At 43.6% G+C, this 12,180-nt stretch overlaps 1 protein-coding gene across 9 annotated transcripts in view; it reads left to right on the forward strand.

Moving 5' to 3' along the window:
• The window catches only part of SGMS1 (sphingomyelin synthase 1), a 337,794-nt gene that overhangs the window by 75,774 nt on the left and 249,840 nt on the right, over window positions 1-12,180 (forward strand). For 3 of the 9 annotated variants that reach the window (XM_070057669.1, XM_051823914.2, XM_070057671.1), the window contains exon 3: window positions 5,966-6,030. The exons of the other annotated variants lie outside the window; for them this stretch is intronic. The gene's annotated coding sequence lies outside the window, so the exon portion shown is untranslated. The remainder of the gene's footprint in view (window positions 1-5,965; window positions 6,031-12,180) is intronic. 9 annotated transcript variants of the gene reach the window in all.

Raw genomic sequence — 12,180 nt, forward strand, 5'->3', positions numbered from 1 at the left:
AGCAAGGTTTATCAGGGCAGGGACATCCGTAAGAACGGATGGGCACCTCTCCAGACAGGACCTGAAAGAGAGAGTGCCCAGTCGCTCAGACTGGGGGAGAGCTGGGTTACATGGTTGAGTGGAGAGAGTACACCTGGCCAGGCCAGGTGGGTGGCTCAGCATAGAGGCAGAGGGCTGAGCACACAGTCTGGTTGAGGCTGGGGGTTTTTAAGAGGATGGGTCTTGCCTCCCCACCTCTGCTCCTCTTGGAACAAAGGACTTCTTGGATTTAAATAGAAAAATTCCTATCTGAGTTTTCCCCGTGAAGTTATCAGACAGGAGGAAGCCTGGCTGGTGCTGCCCCGGTTAGAGGAAGGATGGTCAGGACCCCCTGGAGGATCAGGATCTGGAGCAGAATATTTGAAATGCATATACTGGGCTGCCCCTGGAAAGTTATTGGTATGACTTTGAGATGCATATGTTGGACCTAGATGTCAATTCTTTAGGCCTTTGTCACACACACATAAGCTCATATCTGACTTCCTACCTAACAAAAGCAGCCTGGGTATTTGCTGTGTGTAGAAATACAGGATATGAGTGAGCCAAATGACTTGGAATGATAGTCACAGGTGCACTTCTGGCAGCTAGATGCAGGTGGGCTGTGTTGTTTAATGGTTGGTGGTTGGAACTAATGTTAAAGAAAAGAAGGTTGAAGTAAAGTACTGTGCCAAGTAAAGCAACATTTGGGGGCTTTCTTGTCCATCCCACTTAGTTACAGTGACGGGTCTTCGATATGTGATGTGTACCCTGCTGCATGTTTACCATGGTCCTGAGGCATTATGGTCTGTTTTAAGTGAATATTTCTCTTTTTTCACCCTGGGGTTGTCTGAATGAACTTATATGGGCTGGTCCTCAGTAGCTTCCAGGTCAATATGTACTTACAAGAAAGCTTTCCAAGGCCTTGAAATTTCCTATTGTTGAACACGAATGGCATCCAGCTCTTCCATTAATCAGGAAAAAATGCCAGATGCTATTTTGCATTGTGGTATTTGGCTCATTCCGAGTTGCTTATCTGGGCTATTTCAGGCAGGAAATTGTAAGCAACCAGTCGTAACTTGTTCCTTTTTTATGGCGGGCCTAGAGAATTCTAGTCTAGGAATTAGATTCAGAATATGATGGTATAAACTCAGATGGTGCCTATAAGTGAAAAAAATACTTAGAGTTTAAAAAACCAGTAGATAGGGGCCAGTGCTGTGGTACAGCAGGTTAAAGCCCTGGCCTGAAGCACCGGCATCCCATATGGGCAACGGTTTGGTACCCTGCTTCTCCACTTCCAATCCAGCTCTCTGCTATGGCCTGGGAAAGCAGTGGAAGATGGACCAAGTCCTTGGACCCCTGCGCCCGTGTGAGAGACCCGGAGGAAGCTCCTGGCTCCTGGCTTCGGATTGGCGCAGCTCCAGTGTTTGCAGCCAATTAAGCAGTGAACAAGCAAATATAAGACCTTGTTTTCTCTCTGCCTCTCCTTTTCTCTCTGTGTAACTCTGACTTTCAAATAAATAAATCTCTTTTAAAAAAATAAACCCCATTAGATAAATAGTAATAATAATAGGTTTCTGGGAGTTGATTGAATCATTAGCACATAATTGTCATTTATATTCAGAAACTGCAGAGTCCAGTTGAAGGAGTATAGGGGCAGGAAAGAGGAGTGGTTACTAGCAGGGGCCTGGATCTAGAGTCTGGGTGTGCCTGTGGCTCTACCACTTAACTGCATTACAAGTAGCCCACCTTCTCTGTCTCAGTGCTTTCATTTTTAATAGGAGGTAATAACAGCATCTGCTTCTTAGAGTGGCTGTGCGAATTACATAAATAAATATAAATTAATCAGCTAAGTGTATGAGTCACCTCTTTGTCAGTATAACAGATACCTGAGAGAAGCTACTTTTGGAGGAAGAAGGTTTATTTCGGTTCATGGTTTTGGAGGTTTACAGTCTAAGATTGGCTAACTCCTCTAGTCTGTCATCTGATGAGGGTGGTGGGTGTGGAACTGTTGCAGAGGGCAGAGTCACAAGTCAGAAAGCAGAGAGGCCGGGCCCATGGTCGTGCATGTCTGTGGGGTCTCTTATAAAGCCACCATGATTTGATCATGGGCTCTCCACCCCGATGGCCTAATCTAATCCAGTCACTTCTGAAAGGCTCCAACTTTCAATACCATAATTGGATGAATCCTCACCCTCTGTAGTACCATTAACTTAAGCCTTTGAGATGTAAATGTCTGTATGATGGTGGGGGGAGCCAAATCCTGTTCAAACTATAGCACTTAAGTTAATATCTATGTAAGTTACCTCTGTAACCTCAAAACCTTCCAAGTTCCCCTTTCTTCCCATTTTTCTTTTCCTATTCTCAGCCCACCTATGGTGGGAAATAATTCTGTTGTTTTTGTACTAAACAGCCTTAGAAGAATGAGACAGAATGTAGAGTGTTCTTTGAAACAAAGGTCAGCAATGCTTACTGCCTACTATATAAAAGATTTGGGTCCCCCACTGGTGTAAAAACTCTTTCCCCTTTTTTAACAATAAAGTATTTTTTTCCTGGTTGCATGATTTGGTTTTACTGTTGAATTTCTTTACTTGTTCATATTTTAGGTCAGGTTCTGATTTCTACAACACCCTTTATACAACTTCTTGTCCTACTGTTAAAGCACCTTTTTCTTTTAAAATGCTTCATTAAAAATTTGAGTTGAGGCCGGCGCCGTGGCTCACTAGGCTAATCCTCTGCCTTGCAGCGCCTGCACACCGGGTTCTAGTCCCAGTCGGGGCGCCGGCTTCTGTCCCGGTTGCTCCTCTTCCAGGCCAGCTCTCTGCTGTGGCCCGGGAAGGCAGTGGTAGATGGCCCAAGTGCTTGGGCCCTGTACCCCACGGGAGACCAGGATAAGTACCTGGCTCCTGCCATAGGATCAGCGCAGTGCGCTGGCAGCAGCGCGCCGGCTACAGCGGCCAATGGAGGGTGAACCAACGGCAAAGGAAGACCTTTCTCTCTGTTTCTCTCTCTGACTGTCCACTCTGCCTGTCAAAAAAAAAAAAAAAAAAAAAAAAAAAAAAAAAAAAAGAGTTGATAAGCTATTCTTCTTTGCCAAAGCAGGAGTTGTTCTTTCCAGGGCCAGTGCTATGACATACCAGGCTAAGCCTCTGCCTCAGCGCCAGCATACCATATGGGCGCTGGTTCATGTCCTGACTGCTCCTCTTCTGATCCATCTCTCTGCTGATAGCCTGCGAAAGCAGTGAAAATGGCCCAAGTGTTTGGGCCCCTGAATCCATGTGGGAGACCTGGAAGAAGCTCCTGACTCCTGGCTTTGGATCAGCTCAGCTCTGGCCATTGCAGCCATTTGAGGAGTGAACCAGGGGATGGAAGGCCTTTCTCTCTGACTCTCCCTCTTTCTGTCTATAACTCTGCCTCTCAAATAAATAAATAAAATCTTTTAAAATAAAATAAAAAAGAGTTCTTTTCAACCTCATGTAAAACCTAGTATTGCTTAAATATGTAATAAGGGGCACTAGATATTCCCCCATGTATTTCAGCAATTTATTACTAATTTCTTTTTGAAAGTATGCTGCTCAGGCCAGTGCTGTAGTGTAGTGGCTAAAGCCACTGCCTTTAGTGCTGGTATCCCATATCAGTGCCAGTGTAAGTTCTGGCTGCTCCATTTCCGATCCAGCTCTCTACTATGGCCTGGGAAAGTAGTAGTAGAAGATGGCTCAAGTGCTTGGGCCTTTGCACCCATGTGGGAGACTTGGAAGAAGCTCCTGGCTTCAGATTGGTACAGCTCCAGCTGTTGCGGCCATCTGGGGAGTGAACTAGTGGATGGAAGACCTTTCTTTCTCTCTGCCTCTGCCTCTCTGTAACTCTGCCTTTCAAATAAATAAATCTTTAAAAAAAGGATGCTGCTCAGAGATTCTGCTTTTCTAAATGACTAATAATGAAGCTTTATACTTCTGTATTTTAAAACATTATTAGCAAAAGGCTTTTTAAAATCTTTTTTCTTAGACTTTACTCATTATTATGGATACCTGAAAATTACTTAATAAGAAATGCCAAGTTTAATGATTACAAAGAATTGTACCCTACAGAGAGTATTCAGATTCTGGACAAAACCTTTGAAGGTTATCCCATGGTGTTTATTTATTTATTTAAAGATTTATTTATTTATTTATTTTGAAGGGCAGAGTTACAGAGAGGCAGAGAGAGAGAAAGTCTTCCATCCAGTGGTTCACTCCCCAGATGGCCACAACGGCCAGAGCTGTGCCAATCTGAAGCCAGGAGCCAGGAGCTTCTTCTGGGTCTCCCAGGTGGTTGCAGGGGCCCAAGCACTTGGGCCATCTTCTACTGCTTTCCCAGGAGAGCTGGATTGGAAGTAGAGCAGCTGGGACTCTAACTGGCACCCATATGGGATGCCAGCACTGCAGACCGCAGCTTTACCCACTATGCCACAGCGTCGGCCCCAGTGGTGTTTAAATATTACTACATTTCAATCTTCGAGCAAGATTAACAGAACTGTATAGAATCAGTGTTTATATAAAATTTCCTGTACACAGCTTATTTGCAATTTGGACTAACCCTGAACATACACTTAGAACCTGGGTAACAGCTACAAGCAAAATTGAGTGGTTGGATCAGGCTGCCTGTTTTCTACATGCTGTTGTCCCAGTTCTTAGAAATGTTGGATTTGACCTTCAACTCTGCAAGCCAGTGTTTCCTGCTCTTAATTTGAATTTTATGTCAGTGGATTCTATGTTGAGTGCTGAACAAACAGAATTTAACAACTTTCCCTGTTTCTTGACTGATTTTTCTTGGAATTCTGGAATACTTGAAAGTTTTCCAAGAAATTCTGGGAAGGAGTTACTGCATGGACACACTATTCTAGTTTCACCTCAAACAAGCTTCCCAGTTGTGACTGTGTGCAGCCCTTGTCTCTGTGATCCACATTCCTCCCCCGATGTGTTAACTCCTCATCTTCCTTCAAGACATGCTCATCTGTCCCCTTTGTCCACCACTCTTGATAAAGTGACCCAGTCCCCAAGTACTCCCTGGCTTCCTGTCTGCTTGCTTTTCTCCAGGCTCTTCGCCCTTCCCTGATACCACAGTGGGGTGGTTCTGACAGCAGGGACTGGATTGTGTACATGGCTTTATCTTCAGTGCCTGGAACAGTGCCTCTCAGTTGGTGGGAACTCTGTAAATACTTGCTGAAGGAATGATTGAGGTTTCTCAGGTAGTTTTGTAGGGGGCGGATGGGAGTGGAGCCAGACTGGTGACAGAAAGATGTTTCAGGAAGCAATTGCCTTCAGCCCCTCGGGATTTTGTGAGAACCTAAACCAAAGATTTGGAAAGAGGAAATCAAGAGACAGGTGGTTAGATGTGTGTGTTTGGGGGTGTGTGTGTGTGTGTGTGTGTGCGCGTGCGTGAAATCTCATCTGGGAATGGAGGAGAAAGAAGGGGGACAGTCTGGAATATTTCCTGTTTACAGCTTGGCAATTAGATTTGGTCTTTGCATTTAGCTAAGATAAAGAATCATAGAGAAATATTCTTTTATATAGCAAAATGTATGTACTAATAGGACACGTGAAAAATTTATTTGTGAAGTTTGTGTTTGTTTGAAATACGGATTCTTAAAAGCTCTAAGTAAGCCTTACTGACATGCTGATTTTTAGTTTGAGGTCAAGTTTCCTAAAATGTTTTAACAGCCAGCCATGCAGGCAGGCTTTGGCCTCCAGAGAGTTTATGTCTTTAGATAGAGAGGTTTTTCTATATTTGGGAACTGAAGCTGGAATCTCTGAAGGTATGAATACTTCATTAGCTTTTCAGTACCTTGAGTCACTAACTGAATTTGTATTTTAAATATGAAGTTTACAGTTCTTCCTTTTAATAAATGTTCCCTTATTAAGGAACGTTTGAAGCAGAGGCCTCAACTACATCCTTTCTTTGACTCCCGCAGCTCTAGCTGGTCTGGATGAGCAGCCTGTGGGTGAGCCTGCTCCTGCCCGGCCTGGAAGCAGAATGGTGAACTTCATTAAATTCTGTATTGTCTTCATTTCAAATGTGTTTTGGAAATTGGTAGAATATGACTAAGTGAATTCTAATTTAGTGACTTGGATGACTTTAGAGTGATTCTTGGTATTTGCTGATTATAAAAACCAAAGTTGATATATGTAAGGTTTCTCACTGATCACAGTTATTGACTTTGACTTTGTTCTAAGATAATTTTAGTCCCCTTCCTGTTTCTCACCTGCCGTGTGGGAAGCCTTTACCGTGGTTCTTTTTTTTTTTTTTTTTTTTTTTTTCCCCTTTACCTTGATTCTTTTCTGAGGCTCCAGCCTCTTTGGAAAGCAAAGATGATGGCATGGTGCTGGTGACACCTGCTGGAGTGGCCCCAGGTAGGGAGTGTCCGGTGTCTTTCCTGTGCTGCGAGAGGTGCTCCGAGACCCCTGAAGAATCTGTCTGTTATGTGGAAGGGATTGGCTAGAGGCTCTCAGTTGTCTTCCAGCATTGAAATTCTGTGTTTTAACTGTGCACTTGGTGACGAGAATGCAGTACATCTGAACATACTGATGTGGAACAATGTCTGAGATATATTGTTGAGTAAAGAAAAGCAACTTGTAGAACATTTTGTGTATCTAGAAAAAGAGGAATGACCAGCAATCTAATCTTGGAGCAGCTGGGAAAGTTGAAGGGACGGACTTTGACTTCTTAATTTATGTCCCTTGAAACTAAATTTTATTCCCTCAGATGACTTTTATAATTTTAAAAGAAAAGCAACCAAATAGCCAGAGGTTCTGTGGTTCCCTAGATCAGGGGGAGGGATCTTTTTTTTCTGCCAATGACTATGTGGATATTTATAACATAATTCATGGGCCATACAAAATTATCAACTTAAAAATAAACCTGCTATGGAGTTATTGATTTTCTAGTTCCGCCTGCAGTTGCCTTGGTAGGACGAGACCAAATGATTTCATGGGCCTTATGTGGCTCACAGGCCTGGCATTCCCTACCCCTGCTCTAGATGAACTGTGGGGGGGCAGCCCCCAAACCATGCCAGGTGCCTGTGCAGGGGTGCCTGCAGCCTGCTCCTGTACCTGCAGTCCCAGGATGGCAGCTGGCTAGAGCTGTGAAGTGGCTACCTGCCCGGACTCTGCACCTTCTGGTTTTTACCTCGCTGCCAGCTGCAACCATTTACTCTCTGTGCCTGGCTCCACTGGCCTTTGGATTTACACCCTTGATTTTAAAATTAACAAAGGGAGGTGCTTTGTAAAAATCAATGCCATTTTAACTTTTCATTAGCTGAGGCTTGCTTTTCTGAATTACAGGCCTTAATGAGGTTTTAGTGTATCAGAGCAGTCTTGGCCTGACAGGACAGCTTTCTGTATTTACTGCCTCTTAGGTATGCTGTATGGTTCTGTGTCTATGGTGTTATCCCTGTTTGTTGAATGTGGCCAGAGGTGTGACTTGGTTTTCTTTGCTTCCATAGCCCCTTAGTTGGGCTTGATTCCACATAACTGGTTAAATTTATGGTAGGCTTGTGTCTCCATAGAGCCTCAGTGGCCTGCTGAGGATAATGAGTGTGTAGACTCTGAGCTCTCTCCAGCTACCATCTGGGACCTCTACCCTCTGAGCTCCTTGCTGAGTCTGCTTTTCTCTGAAGGTTTGAGGGATGGCTCGTGACTTCTCCTGTTCTTTTGGTCCTATAGATGAACTCTCCCTGCCTACATCCTGGCCTTTGCTATTGCTTCTTTGTCACTCTTGCTAGTACAGACCAACTTTGACCAGCACTTAAGGGTGGGGTGTTGGGGGAATGTGTTGGCCGTGTTGATGTCACTCTTTCTTCACCCTCATCTTTTGTGACCTGGTAGCTCTTGGGGCTGTGACTCTTGATCAGGGGAGGGAAATCTCTGTTCATGTGTTGTCTCTTATGCTCTTTTAGTGGGCGCCTTGTTGACTTAGGACAGCACAAGAAGTTTGGGTGGCCTTTGTTCATCTTTGTTGAAAGTTCTTGGGGCCCAGTGTTTTAATTAGGATTTGACAATTTGTTGTTGTTGTTGTTGTGGTATCAAGTGTTTTCTCTTGCAAACCTTCGTCTTCATAGCCCATCTGGCTTTGCCAGGATTCTAGAATATAGATTAGGTTGCTTGAGACACAAGAGTAATTTTCTATAATTAAGGATTCTTGATTGTGGCGCCCAAAAGTGTAGTGAAGATGGTGCTTTTTTCCATGTTCTTTTCTTGACTCTTTCCACCTTGTGTCAACCCAAACTTTGGTTCTTTTAGTACTAATGAGCACTAAAGTATGTAACTAATAAAGAATTAAAATTCTAACTTTCCTAGGGAAACTTCCCTTTTAATAGAAGACTCTTTTTTTTAAAAAAATTATTATTATTTCTTGACAGGCAGAGTGGACAGTGAGAGAGAGACAGAGAGAAAGGTCTTCCTTTTGCCGTTGGTTCATTCTCCAATGGCCGCCATGGCTGGCGCGCTGCGGCCGGCGCATTGCGCTGATCCGAAGCCAGAAGCCAGGTGCTTCTCCTGGTCTCCCATGCTGCTGCAGGGCCCAAGGACTTGGCCCATCCTCCACTGCACTCCCCGGCCATAGCAGAGAGCTGGCCTGAAAGAGGGGCAACCGGGACAGAATCTGGCGCCGCAACTGGGACTAGAACCTGGTGTGCCAGTGCCATAGGCGGAGGATTAGTCTAGTGAGCCGCGGCGCCGGCCAATAGAAGACTCTTAAAGGCTTTAGGCACCAAAATTATGAGTCGCAAACACCTCTGTACCAGTGGTGTCCCAGTATTTCCAATCAGGCCTGGTCTTTGGTAACTCCTAAATCACCTGTGTGGGCTGGAGTAGGTATTTCAGGGTAGCAGGGGTGCTCAAGTAGTGATGGAGACTTAGTGGTGATGGAGACTTAGTGGTAGGTGTGAAAAGGTACCAAAGGCGGATAGTGTGAATACTTGTACATTATACCAAGAACCTTTGTCTTCCTTGCGCCATATTTTAAATTGAAGGTTATTAGAGTAATTTTACCTGTTACAGTGAGCATAACTAAGCATTAACATAAACATTATCAAGTAGAGCATCAGCAGCATGTTATTAAGAGAATAAAGTTTTGTTAGCACTGTGGTTTAACATAGATGACTCATACAAGAAGAATAAAATGGGCATTTTTATTGAAGATTTTTTAAAACTGACAGATGAAGGTTGTATGTATTCATGTTATGTTTTTGAAACTTGCATACATGTATAATGTTCAACCAGGGTAGATATATCTGTCTGTGCCTGGGAAAGCAGTGGAAGATGGCCCAAGTGCTTGATTCCCTGCCACCCACATGGGAGAACTGGATGAAGTTCCTTGCTCCCAGATTTGGCCTAGCCCACCCCTGGCTATTGTGGCCATTTGGGAAGTAAATCAGTGGATGGAAGATCTCTCTGTCTCTCTGTCTCCCTCTCGTTTTCTATAACTGCCTTTAAAATAAATAAATATTTTGTTTCTTAAATTGTTGTTTGCCAAATTGAAAATAAGGAGTATATTGAGATTTAGCTTAGGGTGATGAATTCCCACCCCCCAATTAATACTGGTGATACTTTAATGTAATAGTAGTTTCATTTACTGAATTTTCATTTATTGTATGTCAGGAACTAAGTACTTTTTGTACATGATCTCATCCATAAAGCAAGTTTGTGAATATCATTCCATCTTACAGATGAGGTAATTGTGTCACAAAGAGGATAAGTGCATTGACCAAGGCCATGTAATTAGCTAGTAAATGTTGAAGCTGGTGTTGGAGTCCTGGGTTTCAACCCAGGTCCAGAATTTATTAACCAGTACTCCTGCCTTAAGTTCATGATGCAACTTGACTAACCAAGGCTAATAGTGACCTAATTGTGGACAAGGCTAATTTGACTTCACTTAAGAATATTTAATGTCAACATAGATAAAAGCACCACAGCTATGATTGGCCCTGTGGCTATTATTTTATTCCTTAACCTGCTGTGACCAGTTACCACAAACTTGGTGACTTAGGCAACATACATTTATTTTCTGACAGTTCTGGAGGCCAGAAATCCAAGATCAGTTCTCTGGGTGGAAATCAAGCTGTTGGCAGAGCTATGTTCCCTCTGCAGGTTCTAGGAGATAATCTCTTTCTTGTCTTTTGCAATTTATTGGGGGCTGCTATCCCTTCCTTCTTGACTTCTTGACTTGGGCTGCCTTACACCAACGTCTGTGGCCACATTTCTGCCTTCTGTTCCATTTGGAATCAGGTCATATTCTACCTTCTTCTTCTAAGGATAACTTTAATTGCATTTAAGGGCCCACTAGGATAATCTCACCACAGTATCCTTAACCTAATCCCACTGGTGAGCCTTTTTTTTTTTTTTTTTTTACCATATAGGGTAACATTCATAGGTTCTAGAGATAAGGGTGTGTCTAAGGGGGCCATTGTATTCAGCCTGCTAATAGGGCAAGTAGCATTAGAACTTTTGGCCTGTCTTATAGCAGCTCTACTTAATTTGGATAACCACTTTAGCCATTTTGCAAGACACAAAGGTTAAAAACGTAAAATAATTCCATGTCAAACGGACGTGAGAATTGTTGGGTAATATATCCTTCTTTAAGAAAGTTCACAATGTGGCCGGCGCCACAGCTCACTAGGCTAATCCTCCGCCTGCGGCACTGGCACCCTGGGTTCTAGTCCTGGTCGGGGCGCCAGATTCTGTCCCGGTTGCCCCTCTTCCAGGCCAGCTCTCTGCTGTGGCCCGGGAGTGCAATGGAGGATGGCCCAAGTCCTTGGGCCCTGCACCTGCTTAGGAGACCAGGAGAAGCACCTGGCTCCTGGCTTTGGATCAGCGCGGTGCACCGGGCGGCCATTGAAGGGTGAACCAATGGCAAAAGGGAGACCTTTCTGTCTCTCTCTCTCTCGCTGTCCACTCTGCCTGTCAAAAAATAAAATAAATAAATAAATAAAAAGTTCACAATGTACAATGAAGGCTTTGAGAATTCCTGTGGCAAAGAAAGCTGCTTAACATTGTTGACCTCAGAATTCCTCCAACTTAATTGGCTACAACACACTTAGTTTTAAAGGGTACACCTACAAACATCTGATCATGAAGTATTTAAAATATGCTTTAGGAAGCTCTAATGGAGTCATATGTTACCTGCTAGTCTTTTGAAAGCTTAGAGTATATTTCAACTGACTCTTTCTTACTTTAGTGACTTAAACATCCTTGAAATTGATTGGAGAGAAGAAAACCAAGACAACACTACAGAGCTAAATGATGATTTGATTTTTTTTTTTTTAAGATTTATTTTATTTATTTGAAACATGGAGTTACAGAGAGAGGTAGAGCCAGAGAGAGAGAGAGAGAGAGAGAGGTCTTCCATCTGCTGGTTCACTCCCCAGAAGACTGCAATGGCCAGAGCTGGGCTAATCCAAAGCCAGGAGCCAAAAGCTTGTTCTGAGTCTCCCCTGTGGGTGTAGGGGCCCAAGCACTTAGGCCATCTTCCACTGCCTTCCCAGGCCATAGCAGAGAGCTGGATCAGAAGTGGAACAGCTGGGACTCGAACTGGTGCCCATATGAGATGCTGGTGCTGCAGGCTGGGGCTTTAACCTGTTGTGCCACAGCGCCAGCTCCAGATTTGACATTCTAAGAGTTGGTGTTGTGCTAGATGAGTGACGATAGGGTCAGATATACTATGACTTGTGATATAGGATAAACGGTTCTGCCATGTGGTGAGCTAAAGACACTTTACAGAGAAAGGGTGCTCATTTAAGTAGAGTGTATTCATGTGGGAGCAAATGAATTAGCCAAGGAAAGAAGAACTCACCTGGAAAGAGAGGGTTGGGGTAAGGTGGATCATTCTTTGATGTCAGCCCAAGGGGTTTGGATTTGATTCTTTAGATGTGGATTGGCACACTACAACCTGTGGGCCAAATCCAGCCTTCTGCTTGTTTTTTTGTTAATAAAGTTTTATTGGAACACAACATACCCATCTGTTGCACATGGCTGCTTTACTGCTATAAAGGCACAGTGGGATAGTCATGCAGAATTTAAAATAATCACTGGTCATTTACACACAAAATTTGCCAACTCTTATTTGGGGAATGAAGAACTGTTAAACGCTTTTGATTAGAGAGATATTTGTCATGTCTGAGGATGATGGATT

Source organism: Oryctolagus cuniculus, chromosome 15 (genome assembly GCF_964237555.1).
Source record: "Oryctolagus cuniculus chromosome 15, mOryCun1.1, whole genome shotgun sequence".
Classification (NCBI taxonomy): domain Eukaryota; kingdom Metazoa; phylum Chordata; class Mammalia; order Lagomorpha; family Leporidae; genus Oryctolagus; species Oryctolagus cuniculus.